This window comes from Coturnix japonica, chromosome 6 (genome assembly GCF_054131305.1).
Source record: "Coturnix japonica strain WE chromosome 6, WE-NBRP24, whole genome shotgun sequence".
Lineage (NCBI taxonomy): Eukaryota > Metazoa > Chordata > Aves > Galliformes > Phasianidae > Coturnix > Coturnix japonica.
Genome location: NC_140668.1, coordinates 28,378,406 through 28,400,054, shown reverse-complemented (window position 1 = coordinate 28,400,054; position 21,649 = coordinate 28,378,406). Strand labels below are relative to the sequence as shown.

Here is a 21,649-nt window from a genome sequence, read left to right as displayed (position 1 = left end):
ATGAGCAGCTCAGGGTTTTCCAGCAGCACAGATAAAAGTTATTTTCCCTTCCTAAAGCCTGAGGAACAAAATAACATATTGTGTATTTACCCCTTGCAGTAGCAAAACTTTATGCATGAGTGGAGCAGCCTAAGAGGACTCCAGATTGTTATCTTCTTCCAGTCTGAACTCCCCAGAATCTGGAGTCCTCGATTCTCCCAAGACATACAGCTTTGTTCAGTTTGACCTGGCCTGCCCCTGTACTTCCCACTCCAAAAAGCACCAAAATCTCAAGCCAGAGGGAGATCAGGAAAGTAAAGATTCCCTTTCGTCACACAACACAGCTCTGGTGGGAAGCCAGACTCAACACAGGCTGTCTAGTCTCAGCTCTCCCAGGCACCCTGCCTGTGCCCAGCCTCTGGGCCAAACACACTGCACTTAACTGACTGAAAGCAAAAGGTTATTTCCCTCCAGAATAAAGTTGTGTGTTGCCCAGTAGACACACATGATTCAAGCAGGCTATAATTATAAATTAAAAGGAAAAATTAAGGTGCCAAGTCTTTGATTTGTATTCCTGGCAGCAAACTGTCAATAACGCGGCTAGCTGCATTTTTGTGTTTTCCCAAATGTGGCTTTTACAGAAGGTTTTATTTTAAATCAGAATACAAACACTGAGAAAAACACTCCTATTGAAGCTTGTTTATGGTGTGTTTTCCTAGGCTTTATCCTCTCTAGTATGTAAAGGTCACCTCAGCCAAAACTGCACAGATTCACTCCCAGGTCCTTTTGTAAAGTGCTAAGAAGAATCTATACTATGGAATATTGTAATGCTAATGCCTACTTCTAACAATATTGTTTAATGAGATCTTAAAGCAAATTTTCTATTCAGTCTCCAGGATCTGATATCTAGAATATGTTATAACTACAAAAAACCACAAGTGTACCCCATAAAGCTGCTCAAAGCACACTGCATCCAACAGCTGTTAGTTCTTCGCTCATCCAACAGCTCTGAAGGCTTCTATTGCTACTGGTACATACATCCCAGTGGAAGCACTTTCCTTTGAGCTAGTCTGTTGCATCAAGCTATTGGACAACCTGAAGTCCTTGGGAGACCCAGATTAGTGAATCTAGGCTTTTGAATGAGCATTTTATTCCTGATGCTCCATCTTCTGAGAGATAGTTGCAGGAGAATAATTTTTCTGCTATGTCAAAAGATGTATTGGTTTTAATCAATGGATTTCTGTAAACAATTCCATTTGTTCCTCTCCACAAATAGCTACTAAATCTGAACAGCAGTAAGATGCCTGCCTTCCCCTTGCAGCCTTTAATAGCTATCCTCTCACAGAACCATGCATCACTGATTGTGCAACTCTGAACTCAGAGCTACAGGACAGTATTCAGGGAGCAAAGTGCTGGCTGCAGATTTTGGCTTCCCATATGTCATGCATAGGAACTTGTTATCTCTTCGCCTTGTTACTTATTACATTAATATCTATTGCAGCACTTGAGGATGATGACACAGAGGTACATTAAAGCTCTGTAACAAGGAACACACGCAGAGAAAAGCATGACTGAATGGAGGTCAGAAGTTGCAAATTCTGTTTTCTGAAGGGAGGAACACACTCACACCCTTTATCTACATCAAAAGTTTAGAATTTTTTTCTCATCCAGCTCAGTTGTGACATAAAAAATGCTTCTGCTGTACCTTTGGTCCCAATCATATTTGTAACAGGTCTTCAATGCCTACCATTTGTAGTAGGCTGTCAACATGAACAGATCAAATATAAATCATCCTAACCATATACATCATGGCTCAATTGTGCAATTTTTAGAACCTCTCTGAAAACAGGGCCCTAAAAATACTGAAAATGAAATCCTGATCATAGTCAATAGCCACGGGCTATTTTCTAAACAGCAAGAAGGCAAATCTGTTACGTGCTACATGGCAGCACAGACATTCACCCACCAAGAAACTGTTTTCCAGCAATTCAGCTGCAGATAAGCAACTGATACATTTATCCGGTTGTATAAACACAAAGTGAGAAATTTGTTTCCAAAAAAAGACACACAGCAGAAAAAGCAATATTAACGTTTCTTGAAGAAAAGGTTTATAATCCAGTAAGTGCACTGAATGTAGAACAAAAATGCAGCCTTTGAAATCATTCTTTTGTTCAAGATACTTGTCTATAGTAAACAGTTTTGCAGTTGTGATCTATTTAATGCCTCTCATCATCTGAACACAGTTACAGCTGAAACAAGCTACTTTGCCCTGCTAAAGGAGCCACTGCCCAGTTAATGCTTTCTTTTACATTGCCAGGGTATCACTCTGTAGCACAGTGCAGTTAACAGCCGTCAGTTTCTTCCATGTTCTGCACCTGTATCTACCATCCAACCAGCTACATGAGACAAGCCATTAGTGGACACTTTCATATATAACTTAACTATAATAATAAATATAGGGAAATGATGTTACCTCTAAATTGGCAGTCTGTCTCTTCCTCACTCTCATGAATCTTGGCTGACACAAATGTGAAGACTGTGATCAGGGGTGTCACTGACAAGCTGGACAGTAAAACTGCTCAGACATGGAGATTCTCCAACAACAGCAAGACACATCAGTTATGCTGTGAAAAAGAAAAAAGAAATTAAAAAAGTAGGCACTTCTATCTTTTCAACATCAAGGCAAATTGGTAGATACAGGAAGAAAAAGACCTTGAATTTTTCATATACAGAAAATCCAGTGGAGGAAAAGATCAAACTAGTCCTAATCACAGATACGGCACTAGTTATAGCTTTAGTTAACTCAAAAATAGACAAATCCTTATTTTTCTCACAAAAGCACATGACTATCCCATCTAGTCGCAAAATGCTAATTGTCTAATTTATGACACTTTTCTCAGCAGTCACTTTGGAAGGTACCATCCACTGAAGTGCACTGACAGGCCAACCTACTACATTTGGTCTCAGAGAGGTTCTAGTGAAAATCAGCAGAGCCACTCTAGTGAGCTCTGCCCAACATTTTTATTACCTGCAACACTCAACCAAAAGAGAAGGTCCAGTAGGGGAAATTAAAGCACTCATGTCACTTTTTAGGATTGATTTATGCACCAGGTTAAGACAGGTATCTTAGTATCAGCTGGTACAGAACTGTTTTCTTCAGAGATCCTCTGATTTACTTTCCTAACTAGAGCAATTAGACTTAATCTGAAGAACATCTCCCCTCTGCTTTATTGACAGTTCTTTAAATCTAAATGATATTTTTAGAAATGCTTTTTAAACAGCAAAACATTCATTTTTCTTCTGTCTTTCATTTTAATATAATTAAGAGAGAATGTCAATGGAACAGAACCTTGCCAGGAGATAATGATCTCATGCTGACAGACAAATAGTAAGGTGAAAAAATCATGGTGAAAGTATATTTTCTTTAATTCAGTGATCTAATTTGCTATAATGCCAACTGATTAGCATCTTAAGTACTGTTATACTTTATCAGACTGACAGACTGGTGAAGAAGTGACAAAGCTGGTACCATAAGCCACCACAGCACCAATATAACAGCTACTGAAGTTATGCATGTCCTGGCCCTATTTTTCTGCTCCAGGCAGGACAAGTGACTGAGTTTTTGAGTGTGTGCACTGCCAGCTTTTTAGAGGACATGTACAGATACTGAAGGGCAGATCTGTTCTGTCTGATTTTATCATTTCCTTACTAGATTTCATGTAATTTTAGCCCTGCAGTTTCTGAAGATCCTGAATTTTGTTCTTGATATATCAATAGGGTATTTTCCCTATTTCATATAATAAAGCATCCACTACAGATGCTGCTATCACAAGATCACTTTAATTCATTAGTTACCATCAATTCACTTGCCTTCCACACCAAGTCAGCCTTACTTTTTTCTTTTCTTTTTTTTTTGTTAGTAAAAATTAAATAAAAGGCCGGGTGCTTGCTTATAAGCACATCACAAGAGACACAGTGCTCTGTCCCATGACTGAATTCACTAATTTACAAGTGCAATACTGAATGTAGCAGCATCCTTAAGGAAACCTCCCATTTATATCAATGAAATAAACTCCTACTCCACTGCTTGCCATCATTACTTTTACAAGCTCAGTCCTACTGGGCCTGATCCATGGTGTTGAGTGTGCACAATATCACTATTATCTTTTTTAACTTCTCAGTGGAGCAGGTGAATTCTTGGTGACAAGGACATATTTCTAAATCTTAGACCCCACATTCAGCTGTGATAAAAGTGGCATCCTCTTCTGAGAAGTGACATATATTTGAGAGGTGCTTCAAAGCTGTCTTTCAATATCTGTGGACACCATGGACATAACATATCATCCCACATTTAGACACAAGATGACCTAAAGTACTGGCAACTAAGGTAGACATGTCGCAAATTAAGAGGAAACAAAATAGCAGAGAAAACAAATCAAGCCAAGTAAAAAATGCTTCAAGAATAAAGGATGAATTATAACTGTGAGAAATAGCACTAGCAAACAGCTCTAGCACTGTTGTATGACATACAGAAGCAGAATGAAAGATTTTATATTTGGTAGCAGTTGACAAAATGGGAGCATACAATAATACTATGTGCAAGCACACAAGCTAATATTGGTCTTGGATGAATTACAGAGAAAGTGAATATTGAGCAGGCATTAATAGCATTGCCCCGCTTAGTGATATACTACAGCTGGCTCAGGTGCTCTGAGTTTAGGAAGAGTGTTTAAAATATTAGATGAAATACAAAGAGGCAATAGAGGAATTAGAGGGTAAGATGTGTGAGGAGAGACTGCGGGAGCTAAACTTACATAGTCTCAAAGAGAGAAGGCTCAGGGGGCCTCAATCACAGTCTATAAATACCTTCAAGGTAATAATATAAATGAAGGAAGGGAATTCTCCAGTCTCAGAAGATAGCAGGACAAGGAGCAATGGCCTGGAGCTAAGGAAGCAGGAGCACAGGGTAGGTTGGGGAATGCTTCTTAGCTCTGGCCTCAGCCGTGCTGGTTGAAGTCAGTGTGGGAGGAAAAACTGTTCTCCTTCCAGCAGCACTGGGGCTCCGTGCCCACACGCATGTTACGCAGTACATTCAAGACGACACTAGCCTGCAAACTCCTCTTGGAATCTGTGCAGCACAAAGCTGAGCATCAGCACAGCCATGGCCATATGCCTTGTGCGCTGTCACAGGCTGCACACCGACTCATAGGTCTTCCTGAAATCATGTGACCATTAATATGAAGTGATTTCATCAAATTAGGTCTGTTTTTCTAGTGGAGAACAGCATTATGGTTCTCCATAGCTGCACTTCGCTGCACTGGGATTTTCTCTCTTTCTTATAGAACTGATACAAAAGCTGTTTTTGCACATTCTTCAAAGGGTGAATAAAGCTCAAACCATTTATTAGCTGACACATACAATGATTTGACTTCCATTTACTCACTTAGTTCAGTAGAAAACAAAAATCTGGTGCAATATACCAGTCAAACAGAATGAGTCCCCGTGAGTCTTATCTACTGCTAAGATGCATCATGTGCAGAAAAAGATGACTTTTCCATTCTTTAAGGGATGTCTTCCCTTGTTCCTTGGGAAAAAACTATCCTTTTTATTTTTGATGCTAGTTTACAACCAAATCTCAATTTCAAATTCTCGCATGCACTTAATAAGGCAACAGGGGCAGTTCACTGACCCACAGAAAAAAAAAAAGACCAAATCCTCCTGCAGATGCTCAGACTTATCTGCACCCAGTAGAGGGGAAAGCACTGAAATTGAGAAAGTACTATAGAGACTGTGACAATAACAAAGTTCTTGAAGAGGCTTAACTGACTGTAATATGGATGGTGGCAGAACAAGAAAACAATCCAGAGAACATAAGAAAAACACAACAAAAATAATCTTAGCAGCAGCCTCAGCTACTGTGCAAAGGGTTCAAATAACAAGAGTAAATGAAAACGCTTTTTGATCCAGAGATCCACAAAGGAGCCGCTGCTGTTCTTATGCATTAATGGATGGCTCCCCAAAATTCAACTCCTCCTCTCTGGACAGCAAGATATCAGCCTCCTCCAGCTCCTGTGAAAATCCTTTTGAATTTACCAGAGTCATAACATAGCATTTAAAAGAACAACAGAGCACAGCAAAAGCTCCAGACTCCTCTGTATGATGTTTATGTTCCTAGCATCTTCTCCCATGCCCTCACTCCAATCAGAGGGAAGAACTTCAAGCAAAGGGATTTGATGTGCTTCCTGTAAGCAACAGCAATATTTTTTTGTTGTTTTCACAAGAGTTTATCTGCTTTATTAAAAATAAATAAATAAACAAAATAAAAAGAAATCAACCCTCCTGCCTCAAGATCACCATTTACCAAGTTAACACACTGCCAGATAGTAAGACAGGAAATTAGGTTGCAGCAAACTATGTTGTTGTTTCACCTGGAACCTGATCCGTGATCACTGCAACTCAATTAACCACATTCCTCCTTACACTGACAGTAGAATAGAGGACAAGAAATACTTCGGCTTTGTAACAAAGTCTCTCTTCAAGCTCCTCTACATCTTCTCATTCAACAGTTTGTGCTGTACATATTGCCATACATACAGCTGTGAACATGGATCTTGCTTGCTTCAACCCCCAAACTACCATGCTTTTTAGCAAAGAGCTACACAAAAGCTCTCAAAGCACAATGCACCACTTTGTGTGTGGTGCTCAGCACCTCAGAAAACAAAGAAAATAATAATAAAAGAACTTTTCTGAATGGCACAAATGTACAAAAGCTAAAAATGGACAGACCTAAAATGTTCAGCTACTGAAGACTCAGCGCCTATTAAACATGAATCTGCTCATGCTTCATATAAAGATATCTATTAGTTTTAAACAGTGAGTTTGTACTACTGTGTCCCCCAAATAAATACTGCTGCTATGCAAAAATTGTTAAGACACAAGGTTGAAAGCATTTAAAACTGTTTTCTAAGTCTTTAACTGAACAGATACAGTAGCATCAGCTCCAGTAAATGTTACCCAGCCAGCTGCTGCAAGTTACCACTTAAATGTACCAAAGCATATATTTGTGTAAGCTACCACACTATATTTTGACTGAAAGGCCAGGCAGCTTTGTAAATACATACTGAAAAATCTGCCTTATTTGTGTGTCATCAAGAGACTGGAATCACTTCTGGGTAAATAAGATGCATTTATAAAATTATCTAATTATGTATGGTACTTAACTTGAAAGACCTGTAGCCATTTTGGCCTCCTAGGAAAAGAACATACATGTTTTATAACTCCAAAATAATGATTTCTACTAAAATACTAGGAAACATTGCAGCTTTAAAAATTACATAGTCCAACTTGGAGAAGGAAATGAAGCATACATTTGTCATGCTAACCAAAGTATAAGGTAAAGTACAAGGCAAGGCAATGCAAATATCTTGAAAATGTGTAACAATTCACTTGTTGTCTGCATACACTTGAAGTTACTGTGAAAATCTGCCCCAACTATTTCTCCTAAGACCAGTCAAATCAGGAAACTGAGAAAGAAAAATTATACAGAAGTTCTGTACTACTACTACTACTAAAGATTGATTTATTTCTCTACAAATATTTTGATTCATAATTTTTATTTGCAACCCTTACCTCAGGCAACAAGTCCCACTAAAACTAACAAAACTCTTCATATAACTAAGCTTTCTTGCATAATTTACTTCTAAAAATGTAATCTATGAGGTTTAGGGTGGTAAAACCAATTTTCAGTGTGAATTACTTCTGTAGCAACAATTGTTTTCTTATAAAACACAGTAAACAGGAAGTTATGCAAGTAGCACTTCTGAATTTTAAAATTTAAGTAGGGGAAAAATGTCTCTAGTTTTGGCATTTATCAGAACATTCTCTGATTGATATTAACATTTCTACTTAGCAAATACCAGAGCTTTTCAGTACGCAACTTGTAATTCAGTGGTAGCTCTAAAGAAATGACAGTTTTATGTTTTCAAATATCAATCATTGTATGTGCATCTATCCTTAGCAATTACTCTGAAAAATGACAGCAAGAAAACAAGGAAGCATTTTAAGGTGAAAAGCACTGACCCATTTTTAGAGGTCTTTGAATTCTTTATTATTATGCAGTCCTGCTTGCTAATGGCAGGGATCCAGAGACCATCAAGTGATGTCAGTTGATGTAGAACTATGTCACTGCCCTTTGACAGCCATCACTAACCATCCTCCTCCCTGAAGCATCAGTATCCTCTGAGTTTCCAAACTGCAGTTTTACTTTTTAAGACACATTTCTCGATTGACATTTACAGTCAAAGGGGATCTATTCCTACCCTCTACAATGCAGGGCACATTTCTCAAAAATGGATTGGGGGAGAGGGGTGAAAATAGGGGCAGAGGAACAAAATGGGGGAAAACAGGAGAGACACAGAAAATGAATACAGCCCAGTAACTACTGAGGGAATCTTGGGCTCTGGAGACATGTGTTCTATTCTCTGCTCTGCCAAATTTCTTGCGTAATGTGAGGAAATCAATTAGTACCTTATCTGTGAAATGGGGATACTCAATTACTCACAGGGGGATTATGAGACTAAATAAATAGTTACAAATTTCAAGTGATTTAGACAATATAGAAGTAAAGACAAAACAGTACCACTGAGAGGGAAGCAAATTAAGATTCCTGTTCCCTGTCACTCCATCCTACCCCCAGTAAAAGTACACTCCAGTGACTTTACTTCTGTCAGTAGAAACTACTCCACACCATCCATTTCACCTACAAATTCCAGTAACCCAAAAAGAAACTCATATAATATCCCAAATGGCAAGTGTCTCAAAGGCAGGTCACAGCATGAAACGGTTATAACACGGATAACAGCTCCTTACCCAAACAAGAAGTTACAGCAGTGTTTTCTTCCTTGCAAAAGTTACCAGAAGTGGGACATAAGTTGTCACCTCCTTATCTTCCTAGACATGGAACAGCTCTGCACTTCCAGCTGACAACAGTTGGGAGATCTTACCAAGCACTACTCAGACCTGAAGAATTACTCAGCTACAGGTTAGACTATTGTTGCTGGAAAAAGAAAATAGATACAAGATTTATAGAGAAAATAGGTATAATGGGTGTCATTAACAACTCGCCAGCTCCCAACAGTGAGCAGACAATGTCACATGAGCAACAGTATTTAGCTTCTGGAGCTAGCCTGGGAAGCAACCTACACAGCATCGTGTGCTGTTGCTGGCAAATGATCTTTTAATGGCAACAGCTATATGGGGTTGCAGCCACTCAGCCGCCACATTGCAAAAATGATGATAAATGATAATGAGAAATTATTGCAACTATCAGATGTATTACTAAGTATCCCTACTGATACATGCTATAAATCTGAGCAAATCTTTAAGTCTGATGTCAAACTGCATGAAGCACACCATGCAGTTAACTTTACAGTTAACTGATAACTTGAACTTTGGGACTAAATTCAGAAATATTAGAGCAGGAATTCTTTAAAGATTAAAACAAAAACATCCCGTATCAACCACTATGTTAATACTTTTCAACTTCTGAACTTCAGGAAGATGCAGTACCAACCTGAACTGCTCAGTGGCGCTTCCTGCTCCAACACTGACACCGAATGAGAAGTCTGGCTTAATGTGGTTGCCCAGCCTTTGCTCCCACCCTGTGCTGTTGGACAACAGGTGAGACGCAGCAAATGCACTTTCCAGTTTGCTGAAAAATGCTACTTTCAACAGTGGGGTCACTGGGGACTGAATTCTAAAGAAGAGCTTCCATGTGATAACTTTGCCTCCTAATAAGGGTAATAAATAAATAAAAATCATCATTTTTATTTTATTAAAAGATGCTGACAAAATGTTTCCCTTTCTCCTCCCCCCTCCTCTTCTTTCCACTTGGCTAGTAAAACATACAAGGTGTTAGGGATTTGTTAGTGATCTGACTTCTCACTAAAATGATATAAAAATGTAATTACAATAATTAAAACGATGCCAATTAATAGGCTACCTTTTCCTCCAAATAGTGCTGAGCATGCTATAGGCAGCCATCAACTTGCAATTATTTTTGTTAAAGAAGGACTGTGTATGTTTAGAGCATACAACTCAAGAAACATTTCTGAGATTAATTAATTAATTAATAAGAAACCATTCAGTAACAGCTGTATTTGAAAAAGTCAACTAAAAAGTACAAAATATTTGCAGGACATTTTGGCATGTTTCCTTGTATATACCCTTATTTATATGCCTGGACCAGTCTCAGAGCAATATTAAAACAATAGAATTGTGTAAGGAGACATGAGCACAGGAGGTGCTTCTGTGTGAAGGTGTTTTATCCAACATTCATTGTATACCCACAACAAACCAACAGTTTGAGATTCGTGGCCTATTTATACTTCTAAATGTTTTCCAAATTTCTTCAGTTTTCTCAAAAATGTCACACCCAGGGGATAATTTACCCTGCCTGGAGATGTAAAAGTATTCTGACAAAAATATTCTGTATTAAATTTCCCAAATCACACCCTCCCCTCCCTTCCAGTCCAGTTCTTCACATGCTAAAAATGTTATCTGTCAATCAACTATTGCTTTTCTTAGGTTTGATTATATCCACCCTACTGCTTCCCACCCACACGTTACTGATGCTCCTTGAAAAGCATAGCAGTGCCACTGCAAGGCAATATTAGTTCCCCTGTATTTATCTAATTTCAGATTTTTTCTGTACCATGGATTCCAACCATGTGGCATTTCACAGTTTTTTGTTGTTTTTGTTGGTTTTTTGCCTAATAATACAAAAATAGGCTTCGTAAGGTACCATGTGACAGACTATAGTGTCCCTTGGCAGAATGATGTTCAGATCCTGAAATCTATGACCCAAAAGGCAGCCCAAGGTAGGAATGTCATCACATTTGAATCTGATTAGTCTTTGTATCAAAGCTAGCTACTGCAAACATAAGCCATTTCCAAAGCTGTCATTTATAGACTCTGTATAGAGAAAGACAAGCCAAAAAAAACTCACACAATTCATTTAAAAAATACAAAGGCAGAAAAGAAAGATATCTGCATTGTTAAATGATTCAATGTTGTTACAGAGAAGAGCAACTCTGACTTCAACAGCTGCCAGTATGAACTCAAAACCAAAAGAAGAGTTACTATGCCACCAACGTCTGTGCTCCTGTAGTAAAATTAAACCAGAAATGGACAACCTTGATCCCTAGAGAGACATTAGCATTATTTTTTGCATAAGGACCTAAAATGCTGAGGAAAAACAGCCTTGACTCCACACAGAATAATTGCTGCAGCCACAGGACTTAACAGTTTGTAAGCAGTTCCATTATATGAATGCCTCTTATAAACTTTCACTTTTATTACAAGTTAAGCGGCATGCTTTTTAAAACATCATAGTCAAAATAGCTCAAAAGAGAACAGTAAGTACCAGCACAGAAATTAGTCTCTGTGAGAAATGCTGATTCCATCAGCGTGACATGATTTCATCCGTCCTAGTCAGAATTCGAGACACAGCCCCATCAGCCCTCCAGCAAAGTGGGAAAAGGGTTACAATCACAGAGCTTGTACTGCACAGGAAGATGGTGCTGAAGGGAGGAGGAATGTCTGATAAAATCCCTGTACACAGAGTGCCATGAAATAGCTTCTCTATGGAGATTCATAGCAACTAGATAACACGAGATGGCATAAATATTAGTTCAAGCAGGGAAGCAAAATGCTTGGTTAACTTAACCTTAATTCAGTTTCCCAGTCCTCTGAAATATTTTAAACAGAATCCTTTTCAAATTGTCCTGAAGAACAGCATGTTGTAAAAAAGAGTCTCATGCTGGTGTTACAATTTACAGGTAAACCTAAAAATTATGCAGTTCATTAAACAACAACAACAAAAACCCTTGTACAAAAATACAGTGATTTGGCCAGAACGAACAACTGAAATGGAAGACCTATGTAACAGCAGTTAGAGCATTGCTGATTAACATTACATGCTGAGCAAACTCCACAAACTACTCACACTGAACTTATCAGCATACTGGAAGAACAAAAAACATGAATGTAATGTGAACGGATCAACAGCATGTCAGCAGTCCCCACTCAGAAGGGAAAAGCAGGCAGCCAGTGTCTGTGCAGGTATTTGCAGGACTCAAGAACACCTGCACTCGGTTCCTGTGCTGAGCACATCGCCACATTGTGGGCAGTCTGACTCATGTCACAACAGAGCTAACTACCCACCAAATATCTGAGCATTCCCAATTTCAATGAAATAACAAATCCAATTTATAAAAGTACATTAAAAAATACTTTCAACATTAGGTGGACCTAGAATATGAGCCACATTTATAGCTCTGTACAGCTTTGTGAGCAAAGAAGAATATAAAGTTTGAAGAAATGTTTCTGCCTGTGGAACACACTGTATCTGTGGACACAGACCTGAATCTCACTTTGGATATGGATTCCCAGCCCAGCTACCTATGCAAGGCTGGAGCATAGCAGCTCCCACACCTGCATATCACAGAATCACAGAATGACCTGGGTTGGAAGGGACCTCAAGGATCATGTAGTTCCAACCCCCCTGCCTGGCAGGGCCACCAAACATACACCTTTACTAGATCAGGTTGCCCAGGGCCCCGTCCAACCTAATCTTGAACACCTGCAAGGACGGGGCATCCACAACCTCCCTGGGCAGCCTGTTCCAGGACCTAACCACTCTCCTAGTGAAGAACTTCCCCCTAACATCCAACCTAAATCTTCCCTCTTTTAACTTAAAACCATTTCCCCTAGTCCTGCTAGGGGACCAGACCAAAAAAGATACTGCTGTGACAATTCCAAACTCTTCAGTGCTTGCTGATAATCTGGAAAGCAAGTTAATGTCGTTAATGCCAGCTTCAGATGAGCAACAATACAGAGATGCTCAACAGGAATTTCATATGCACAGCCAGTCAGTACTACTCTGCTGATTCACTTTTCTTGTTCTCTCTAGCAGGTGCATTGCTAACATTTATCTGAATCAGATGTGAAAGGTGACTACACCATAACCAAGTGTTTACATCAAAACTCCATCACCACAAAAGGCTGAAAACCATCTACAAGTCTTCCAAATGCACATTTTACTTCTTTACTGAGACATAACTATTACTTAACAATGCATATCTGAGCATTAAAATTAGAGTAGAAATTACATTTCACCTTGATACATTTATATCTGATAATTTTTTTGTCTTTTGAAAAGACATTTAAAGTCTTTCAAGAATATTTTCCCTGCAGTTTCCCTAATAGCTCTTACCTTATATCACCACCAGATGGGGCTCACTTATAGCTGAAATCGCTGGACATTGCACAGCTTGGTATTATACACACAATCTATTTTATACACAAATAGATACATCTATTGCATGCACGTTCATTTTCATGCTATAGTTGCACAGTTTTTATCTCATGGGGAAAAAAAAAATACCCATGCTCTTGAATTAGTAAAGCAATCACTTATGGGTTTCTTTCTTTAATAGACACACACATACATATATATACATGCTAATTCCATTATCAGACTGTCTGGCCAGTTTAGATCTAGCTGGTACTAGCCTGAAAATCAGACGTGTTGATCAGGAATTACAGTGCCTGCTTTCTAACTAGTTTTCACGCTCATGAAACCTGTGACGTGGACTGTCTCATTACATGCCTTAGAATTATAGAATGCTTTAAAACATGCTACAGCCAGTTCCAGTGTAATCAAGAAATGCAAAACAAAATGCAATTCATTTAGGAACTTCAAATCTTTTAAGAAACCTTACCAGTATCGATCTGATGTACTAATTTCCACTCATCCCTCTCACCCTTTATTTTTTTAAGGTCAAAAATGAGGAATGAAACCTCTTGCTGTACAGCCTGGAAATTCAGTCAGGAAAATGCCCTATTTTTATCACCTACTTTCTCTCTTTCTGAAGGCTTTCCTTGCTATGTTATTTTCCCCCCATTTCCCAGTTATGCATGAGCAATAATTCCCATAGAAAATAATCGAGCTTCCATTTTAGCTACGCACATTTCTCAGGATAGATTTTGTGAGCAAGTAAGGGCTTTAGCCTGTTCTTTCAGCCCAAGTTAGCAGCACTGGGTACTCTCTGGTTGATGTCAATCAGAAACATACTGTGCTAAGGATAAGCAGCAGCAGGGACCCTCAAATGCCTATTCGATAAAGAGATGCCATAATGGTAGGCAAAAACAGGAGGTAAGAATTGCAAAATGGAAGAGAATAACTTAAAGTCCATCAGATGCTTAGCTACAGTGGGGAGAATATAGAATTAAAATTAAGGTAAATGCCTGTAAATCCATTTTATTCTTAATAGTTTAAAGCCGTAGCCAATGTTTTCTGAAATAATAAATTCTGTGACTTCAGCTTTGAAGACTCCAGGGGGCTTATCAGACCTGGCTCCTGCACAGGCTAATCCCAATTCTCCAATAAAGACCATATCTCTACACAGAGTGCCTCTGACTACACGGTTTGGCAGCACCCACTTGATTCACACAGTGCCTACTACTGTAGCTCTCCATCAGTATTTTTCCACAAACGTGAAAAACAAAAACATCTTTTCAGAGTGTGACTGACCTAGCAATTGATTAGCCTTCAAGATGCATGAGACTGTAAATGAAATCTTCATGCAAAATAGTGCATCTTTTTTATGCAGCATCACCAACATACTGTGACAAAAGTTATCCCTAACAAATCAGTGTTGCATCTGATGCCAATTCTTTTTTCTCAGTGGGTGCCTGAACTCGGAACTTCTCATCTTAAAAACAAACAGACAAACAAACAAAACTCTCTAAAGAAATATTCTTAGTTTGCAGATCATATCAGAACATTTAAGGAGACTGAAAAGATTAGATTTCAGATTACTATGCCCTTCTAAAAATACCTGCCTGTTTCACCAGTATTTTCATTTGATAAATACCTAGTTTTCCTTTCCTGTGTTGAGTTTTATCTTACACTCACACTTGCAATATTAAAATCCTAACTGTAAAGTCAGGAAGAAGAAAAAAAATGTTAAAGTCAAAAAAAAAGCTAAAGTTAGGTGCTTGGAGCACCTCTCTTATGAGTAAAGGCTGAGCAACCTGGGTTTGTTCAGCTACAAGAACACAATACTGAGAGGGGATCTGATCAGTGTCTGTAAATAACTAAAGTGCAGGAGGCAAAGGGACAAGGCCAGACCTTTTTCAGTGGTGTGTGTGTGTTGTGTGGCAATAGGACAAGGGGAAACAGCCACAAACTGGAGCACAGCGAGTTCCATACAAATGTGCGTAAGAACTTCTTTATAGCAAGGGTGATGAAGCACTGGAACAGGCTGCACAGGAAAATTGTGAAGTCTTCACCGGAGATATTCAGGATTCTTCTGAAGACTCACATGTGCAAGCTGCTGTATGGAGCCTGCTTTGGCAGGAGGTTGGAGTAGGTGATCTCTAGAGGTCCCTACAATTCTGTATTTCTGTCTTTCCATGAAAATATAATAATATGGAAATCAACTTCGGATGTCACGATGACTCTTCCTAATTTCTGCCTTTTGCAAAATATTGCTAGAATGGCTCCACTTTTAGAGGTCACTCCTATCCAGTGTTGGAGAGACTTTCTGACTGCTAAGCTAGGAAGGAGACCCTTGTTGTCCAGCTGCTTGAAACCCAGGGCTTCTAACTCTGCCTGCATGTCTGACTGCACAGCTCAGGGGGGAAGCAGGGACCAGTGGCCAGAAGTCACCAGGGAGAGAAAGCAGACTGAGAAGCAGGCTCTGAGTGCCACAAACATCACCCAGTCCCACTTTTAGTCCATGACTGCAGCTACGAGAGCAATAAAACAGACAAGAATGAAACTAAGGACTGCTAATTAAAAAATAAAAGAAGAGAAGGAATTCCCTCCAGCCTTGCCAGCTCACCTAACAGACTGAAGTCGTGGGCAAAGCTACTTTTACACAAGAAAAAGAAGAATGAATTCTGAGTAGCTGTATGAGTAAGTTATGAATATTGTCGTATACAGGGGTAGAAGATGTTATATCTTCAGAACACTTCATTTGTATTTGCTTTTTAGATGTTTATACAAATCCAGTTTCCAGACTTCTCCTGGTTCTTCAATTAGATGGCTAATACGTAGTTTTGTGCAATAGCACTTTCATTAATACTAAATTGTACAAAGTCAGTTTCTTCCAATAATTTCATAATGAGAAAAATAATAACTTTAAATGAAAAACATGACCAATAATGCCCATAAAATTCCTAGATGCTGATTCCTTTCACATATTTCAACTCCGCAGCACAGGCAGAAAGGGTTAAAATTTTAAGTGACAGTCTATAAACTACTTTGTTATTTGATACATTGATATTAGAATGGATTTGGAGGAGGGAAAATGAAGTTGCTCTGCAGTCAGTACAGTAGCAAAGACAGTCAAACACAAACAGCACTTACTCATTTATATGTTTTAAACCAGAACTAGCAGCAAAGCAGCTGCTATCAAGCAAATTCAGAAGCAGGATGAATTCACATGTTTGAGCAGCTTCATTTCTTACTCCAGTTTTGATTTTAAGCACTGCATCCAGTGGTAGCACTTTGATATCAGAAGGCAATATTACATTTAAAGTATCCATTCCTTTCTTTTTTCATGCCCCAGATTTGCACAGTACTCACTAATAATACCTATACAATATACAGTTTTTGTTGTGTTATTGGAGTGTCAGATAAAATTGCACTAGTTTTCCATAACATATGAACACATTCTTTAGCCTCCACACTGAAACCACTGCTTCTTTAATCTTATGCATCCCGGTCAGCATTCTAAGTTTCATGCATTCTGTCACAAACCTGTGCTTCATGCTTGTGTAGCCTAAACCAAGACATTATTTCTGCTTTGAAAAGCTGAAAGTCTTGTTGGATAAGGCCAGCTTCTAACAGCCATTCTCAGTTCTATCTGTATCCTTCAGTGTAAGGCTTACTACTCAAAAGCATCTGAAAACAGGTTATCTCCTCCTATAACAGCCCTTCAGTAAGGTTAGCACCAAGAAAAGGTTAGACCACTGCCATGACAGTTGCAAACTGCATTCATAATTTGGCAATTAAGGCCATTGGACATAAAAAAAAATAAATCAAAAACTGAGTTTGCTCATTCTGCTGTATCCAAAGCACAGAAGAAGAGTTTTGGAATATCAAATACATTTTAGCAGACTGAACTTGAGTATTCATTTATTCTTACAGTGCATCAGAAGCTATGAAGAAACATTAAAACGTAAAGCCCTTCCCAAAGAGCTTACATTTGAATGTTTGACAAGACATGACGAGCAATAGGAAGGGAGAGGGATGCATGCTGAGAAGAGTAAAAATCACAGTAATAGGATAATAAGACAATTTCACTTAGCCAGGGTACAGTTTGCAGGTCTATGAGCTTTCTAAGAACTAATTACTTCACTAGTGAGTGAAAAAAAAAAAAAAAAATTAAGAGAGTTTTAAATGGAACTGAGTAAATGGGGAGATAGAAAAAATTTTGATGTAAAGTATGAATATTAAAAGCTCTGAAGGCTTATATCGTTTCCAAAGGAGGTAAACAAAAAAATGACAGGTCATATAGCTGGGCCAAGGCAGAATTGTGAAGTGGCTTTGGAGAAACAAGTTTGAATGTTTCTTGCTGGGATTAAATCAGCAAGGGTAAGGAAAAAAATAAGGCAGAAAAAGTTGATTTAGAGGTCACATAATATTAAAAATCAAGTATCGAAATGTGGCATCTGTATTGAACACATTTGACTGTCAACCCAAATGCCATAAAGTTTAACATTTCAGTTTGAGCAGATGCTTAATTGTATGCACTTAATGAACCATTGTAAACTAGGAAGATTCCTGATATGGTTGTAAGCAAAGTGTTGCACTGCATAATGGGAGATACAGATAAAGGAATCTCAGCCTGATTCTGGAATGGTTACAGTTAGCACGGTATGGCAGAGTCAAATAATCAGAGAAATACCATGATCTTGATTATTAAAAAGCCTTTAGAAATTCAGCAGACTAAATTTTGTCTGAAAACGATGATGAAGGTTCAGCAGTTCAGAAAGCACTGCTGATTTTCACCAATGAAAAAACTGGAATAGAAGGAGAGAGTAGTTCCCTTCCATAACAGGAGCTATGAAAAAGAGCAGTGCAAAAAAACATTGAGATGTGAGAAATAACTCCCTAGTCATGAAGAAATTCTCTTTACTTACGTTACTCTATTGCAATGAAAGACATGCTTTGTTAGGGATACATCCCAGAAGACAGCCAGGTGGAAAATCCACAGGCAGAAGACACCAAACACTGCACTCACATGAGCCTCCTTGAGCATTTGAAGGCACACAGGGAATGAACAGGCTCTGCTCAGGAGCACTTTTCCTGTCCTCTGTAAAAGGACACACCAAGCTAGCTCTCATTCCAGTTCACAGAGAGAGATGCACTGAGATGCAAGATAAGGCAGCGCAGAGTGAGCTGTAGCTCACTAGAGACAATTCACAACAGGCTTCCAAGATCTGCAGCTGTTAGTTTTGGTGCCACTTAAATACTACTGTGATATATACACCCCATACACTGTGTAACGCTACCTGAGGGCCTCAGGGTTTGATGTGTAGGACCTTGATTTTTTTACAACACTGATATTAAAAATGATTAGATTTGTATCACAAACACATGTACATTGTGAAGACATAAACTGTCTGAAGTTAATAGAAACACTACATGCTACACTCTCACTAGCAGCGTTCAATCTTTGTGCACAATATGCGTACTAAACAATCTACAGCTCCTACACCAGTCAGAAACACAGGATGCTAAAGATAAAACTACTGAAGAAGGATCATTTCTCATGCTTGAGGTTTGGCAACTGTGCATTTTAAAAAATCTTTTATTCTATTTTGTAAAGGATCCTGACGTGGAATCACAGTTAGTCAGAGTGCTATTGATTTGTATTTTTCCCCCCACGTTTTTAAATGAGTCGTGAGGGGGAAGTGAGGTGCCTGTTAAACCTAAATCACTTAACTATATTTAAAGGTAACTTCTGACATGCACTTTAAGAAACGGTTGCTCTGCGTGTTTCCCAGCTTCCAGCTCCTTGATGCTCTCTGCCATTCTGTAGGTGGCTTCCAATCAGAGCGGCTGCCACCGAGGGCTGGGGAGAGGGCTGCCGAGGTTTTATTTTATATTCCAGCTACAGAGCAGGGAATGTAAGGCAGCACGTGTGTATGGCACAAATAATGAGTTGTACTAATTCACAGAAATTCACTTTTTTTTCCCCCTGTCACACACTGCTCCTTTTTCTATAGACCAACACTTTGAAAGTTCATTTTTATGTGTCATTTACTTCCCTAGGGTGTAAAGCCTGCTAAAAATAGCACCATTTCTTATCCTCTGATAAAGGATTATTTATGCAAAGGCAAAATAATTATTCTTGACATTCCAGAAGGCTCCTCTCGCCACCTAAGGTAGATTCAAATGCTACCTTCATAAAAGATAGTGAAAGTCAATATTGTCAGCTAGAGCTCAACACTGAACACAAGTCTTCTGAACTAAGGATACTGGAAGGCTTATTAAATGAAGGGAATTATTTTGCAATTTGACAGGGCAGTCAGTTTGGAAGCACGAAGGGAAAATGACTGGGACAATGAGGCTTCTGTAGCCAGTTACCCCATTCAACCCTAAAGAAAATGAATTATGATCTGTGCTGTAGAAATACAGTAGCAATTAAACCAGGCAGAAATATATGTGGGGGAAATCCTGACAACTGGCATCAAGAGGTTAACTCTTCTTTTCTTTTTAATCACTAACTAGTTCTGTCATCTTTTGGTTCAGTGCAAAATCTCCCTAGAGAAGCGCCTCCATTCTTTGAATGTCCATAAGGCAATTAGGTTTTACATTTTTAAAACTGAAGGGTTTTACAGGATGAGCCAATTTATATGTTTCCATAATAAGAAAAGACTCAGGGCTACTGAAGTATCTATTTCAAAATGGCTTAGGTGGTGCATTATTGAATCCTACAAAGCCAAGGGGCTTCCAGGTCCCAGAGTCTTTAACAGTCATTTTGAGGGAACTACCTGGGCAGAATACAGAACAGTTTCATTTTAGGAAACCTGTAAAGCAGTCATTTGATATTTGGACTTCCTTTAACATGCACAGTACAAAGCACTGTAAAGGGAGATCCTGGCTTGAATACAGGTGCTAGGAAGTGGAAGGCTCCTGCAGCAGCACTGGTGGTTGTATTTCTTTGCTCTGGAGCCTTACTATGACTTTAATAAGCGCCGGTCAAGTCTCAATCATAAAAACAACTGGGTGCATATAGCTGTGAGCAAAAATGGGTGATAGCTTTCAAACTAGAATTGTGTAACAGCTCTATCTACCAATTAAAGCCATTCAGTGAACAAATCTGATGATTAACTGAATATGTAATTAAGCCTTTATTATTAGTCTAATTGGATGGTTAGGGGAATTATTAAAGCTGTTAAGATTCTGTGTAGCAAGCTGGCTGTTCAGTACAGGCAATATGAAATTCAGCTCATTACAAGCAAGGCCAAATGAACATATTTTAGGGGAAATTTGAAACAGCTGCATCCATGTCTTTCAAAACAAACCCAAACAAACCCAAAGAAACCTTAGAGCCATAAGTTAGCTCAGCAGAGACAATGCCCCATTCCAACACGCATGGCAACTAGCCAAACACTGAAACATTCCCAAGAGGCAAAGGAGAGGAGAGAGGTTTTTTTCTGTTGTGCCACCTAAGGTATTCTCCCTCCATCATTACTTACTCCAGGATTAGGAGGAATTTTTGCAGCAGAGACATCTGAAAAGCTAGGGGTCTAAGCTATGACAGTCTCTGAAGTGCAAAGAGAAGCAAAAATCCAGTTAATTCAAGTAAGTAATTTTCCATGACATGCTGTTATCTCAGCATAAACCATGAGGTAGTTGAGAAACAGGTCTGCTTACCTCATGTTTGGGAAGGCAGTTCATACAATGGGCAGGCAATTGGAATTGTGGCTATTGAAGAGTTATTTCCATTGGCCTCAATGAAGCTGTTGGATTAACAAGATGTTAAGTGTCTTGTTAGAAGTCTGTTGGAGAAAAAAACTAAAAAGGAAAACAAAACAATTTTGGTGCTTTTTTCTTATGATGTTTTGGTTTTGTGGGTTTTTTTTGCCAACAAGCAAAGCAAATGCCTCAAAAATAATCGTGTTCATTCAACATGCCATCTACTGCCCTTCATATGTGAAAAAACTGCAATAGAAGAAAGTTCCACAGAAGTACAATTCAAACAAGCATAATAGCAAGCCATAAATCAAGAGTAACAATTGCTGGAACTGAGGCAGAAATAAGTACATATCAGTTACATTGCAGTAAAACTAAAAGAGCCTACATCCTGATCAGATGAATTTTCAATAACTGCAGATGGTTTAAATACAGAAGTACACAGCTTTCCCAGGCTTGCATATCCTTCCAAACCTGGCTGCAATCTTAAAACAGCAAAAGTGAGAGCGACAGTTGTGTATATGCGCAAACACAGATCATGCCAAAGAAAGCGAGCCAGTTCTGCTTATCAGCAGCACAAACACATAACCAAATTCTAATGACAAAAGACGCATAGATACATTTGGGTTATATTTCCCAATTGCCATCTCTTAGGCCAGTAGTCAACGGAAAACC

The 21,649-nt window shown here is 38.8% G+C and overlaps 1 long non-coding RNA gene across 1 annotated transcript in view; it reads right to left on the bottom strand.

The window, feature by feature from the left end:
- The window catches only part of LOC107319005 (uncharacterized), a 31,136-nt gene extending 10,074 nt beyond the window's left edge, over positions 1 to 21,062 (bottom strand). The window contains exons 1-2 of the long non-coding RNA XR_001557603.3: positions 20,936 to 21,062; positions 2,453 to 2,603 (exon numbers count right to left, since the gene is read on the bottom strand). This is a non-coding gene — a long non-coding RNA (uncharacterized LOC107319005). The remainder of the gene's footprint in view (positions 1 to 2,452; positions 2,604 to 20,935) is intronic.
- Positions 21,063 to 21,649: the final 587 nt, after the last annotated feature.